We start from the raw sequence: 3,317 nt of genomic DNA, 5'->3' as shown, positions 1-3,317 counted from the left end.
GTTCATTATTAACACTCGTGACATGTAAGACACATAGTTTGGAAATACAGGAAAGAACAGTTTGAGACCTAGAAACAGCAGGCTAGCTGCCCAAGATTCCATGACATATGGATGGTAGAGCCAGGACTGGAACTCAGCTTTTACGATTCTTAATTCTGTATTCACTTCATTTTCTCCCTTTCATGGGATAAACACGTTCACCCAGAACATGCTTTGGGTAGAAAGCATTTCAACTCACAACTTAGAATAAGGCGAACACCATCAAGATGGTGACACTCAGTTCTCTTCCGGTCTTAAAAAGGCACTCACTTGGCACCCTCCGTGATTGAAAGAGAGAGAGTAGTTCACAGACAGTTGGCAAGAACTAAATGCCAGTTAATTCCCATGAAGAGAGTATTCATATCTATACTTAGGTAGAGCCCGTGGAAAACACAAGAACGAGACATTGGAGTGTTTTAAAAAATTATTATTGTTGAACCAGGCCCAGAACCCCACTACAGAGCATATAGATCTGGAACTTGGCAATACCCAAAATTAATGGTATCGTCATAAAGTTTATATATAACATACATATAACTTCTTAAGCCATGCACCAGGCAGGAGGCTTGTATGGGGTAACCACCTCAGCCCACCCATAAATAATCCATGTTCATATCCTAAGAGAGGTCACAGACTAGAGTAACGTGCTGACATCTGGCTACTCCTGGCAGGATAGCCCGTATGGTCCAAACAGATGGCCTTTCATTAGTGGTGGGTTGTCCCAGCAGAGGGCAGTTTGGGCAGGAATCACTGTTTGGACTAGCCACCTCACGCCTGGCTCCTAGAACTCTTGGCACGCCGTCAGAAGTTCGAGTGTGGTTACTGCCAATAGGTTTGATGTCACCAGATGACTGCCATCATCCTTGGAGGGAGACCTCTTTGGAGAGAGTCTTAGCAAAGATGCTGTGGCGCAGATAGGCTGGGGAAATTTGGGAGATGGATGAGGATGGAGAAAATTCTGTGGAATAAACTTGCTTTTACTGGAATCTTTGGGGTTTGGAGCCACAATTGTTGCTTATTCTTTTCGAACTCAACACACTCTGGACCCTCTCAGCAATAGGAAGAGATAGGAACTAGGGAGTGAAGGTTTAGACTTGTTTCTTCCTATGTATGCATTAAATGGCAGAGGAAAATGCCCACAGGTCATTATGAAGAACCAAGCTGCCGAAGGATCACGAGTTCTCTTGCCCAGATATAAAACAATCAGGCTTCTGTTTCAGATAGAGAGAGAAAATGACTTACTGTGTCCAAAATGGAACATAGCAGCCAGCTACACTGTCTTCAGTTCGCCAAGTCCCAAAAGTGCTGAGAACGCATGGGCCCTGAGCAGAGTGAGGTAAGCGTCTCTTCCGAATCGAAGGAACTAAAGTAGAGTAAAAAGTAAAGTGAGATAAAATTAAATTAATAAAACAAAACGTTTTATTAATAAATTAATAAATTAATAAATTAATAATAAATTAATAAAATAAAACGTTCCTGGGGTACCTGATCCTAAGGTGGGATGTCTGAGAACAAGACACAGTATGCGCCTTCAAAGCAAGGTTAGCAGTGATGAGGACCAGAGCTGAGCCCTGCTATCCATGTGGATCCACTTGGGGTCATGTGAGCACTTAGCCAACTTCTGGCTGGGATTTTCCGATGATGGCCTCAGAGTTTACTTTTTAGTATGTGATGGTAGCGGGAATCACACTTAGCCAACTCAGCTGTCTTCAAACTGAGCAGGAACAAAAGAGTAGTATGATAATCCTATGCGTCTTCCTAACTTTAAGTAGATACCTTCATTCACTTGTATGGTCCGTCGGTAAGTTGCTTGACAAGTTTCACAAATAACAAGTTTCATAGGTCGAGGTTCACTGTGATGCAGTTTCCAAGACTTAAGACTTGACATCGTTTGTTCGATTATACAGACATCCTCAAAGGCCGGGAAGAACATTTATATGGGTGATTTGGGGGATAGTACATTGCTTGGATGTGAGAGCTTTCTTCCTTTAGCACGAAGCATAGTGTACAAAGACCTAATCATAGAGAGGAGGCCTTCTTCTATGTCAGAGAGGGTGACCTTGAGGAAGTCTGAGAGAACGGGGTCAAATCTCCCTAATCACTGGAAGCTTCATAAAAGTCATGAGACCCTTGGGAACTATATAGATCATAAGAAGAACGTGGTCAATAAAAAAAAAATCTTAAAGTTTTTCTTACACATAGGTGGAATATCTACAGTCAATACGGTATGACATGGGCTAAAAATACTGAGGAGAGGAAGTAGCTCAATGACTCAGATGTGAATTCCATAGATCTGGGTGAAAAGTTATCTGGGTCAAAAGTTCTAATGATAAGGTGGAGGTCCAGAATATTCATGGTTGCCTTAGCGCTTTTGTTATTCTCTATTATTGGGAGAAGCTGGAAAAACACCTAGAGATCCTGATGTGAGTTTTGACTCCGTCAATTTATTGGCCATGTGACCGTGCAAGTCTGGCTCTGGGAAGTATGAATATGTTTTATTTGTTTGTTCGATTAATTAACATTTAGTGTATGCCTTCTGTATTTCGGGTACCGTTTTAGGTATTAGAAATGTTGCAGTGAACAACAGCAAAAGACAAAACTCCTACTTTCATGGATTTTACATTCTGGCTGGGGAGCTAGATGATAAATATGTTAATAAGCAAATAGATAACATGCAGGTGCTGGTTAAAAGGCGAACTACACAGGGAAAAGGGATAGAGAGTGACCATTTTAGATTGTTCGGAGAGCAATATCTCTCTCCGGTAAATTAAATTTGAGTAAACAATGGAGGAATGGTGCAAGTCACAGGGGTACCTGGGAGCAGAATATTCCAGGCGGAAGAAAGAGCAAATGCGAAGCCCTGGATGCTCGATGTGCGTGAAGAAATTCTGGGAGAGCTGTGGGACAGCAAGCCAGTGTCCAAGGGCATGGAAACGGGGTCAGCGTGCAGGTGGGGACAGGGCGCATTTTTCCCTTTGTGATATTCAAGTGAAAGACTATGTCCACGTCTTTGCAGCCTGCAAAGCTCTGACACTACGAACACAGCGAACGTTACTCGAGTGCTCGCTGTGTGCCAGGTCCTGTAGGAAGGGCTTGTCTTGAGTCACATTTGCTCTTGACTACCTTAAGACGTAGGTACTGTCATTATCGCCTTTTACAAGTCAGGAAACCTAGGCTCAAAGGTCAAACGACTACCCAGAGTTGCCCAAAGTGAACACAAATAAAGCATGAGGGGTTAAAAGGCTCACCCTAGTGTTGGAACCCGCCCCCCCCCCACC

Source organism: Pteropus alecto, unplaced genomic scaffold (genome assembly GCF_000325575.1).
Source record: "Pteropus alecto unplaced genomic scaffold, ASM32557v1 scaffold134, whole genome shotgun sequence".
Classification (NCBI taxonomy): Eukaryota; Metazoa; Chordata; class Mammalia; order Chiroptera; family Pteropodidae; genus Pteropus; species Pteropus alecto.
The sequence above is the reverse complement of the archived record's forward strand: the minus strand, read 5'-3'. Positions refer to the sequence as shown.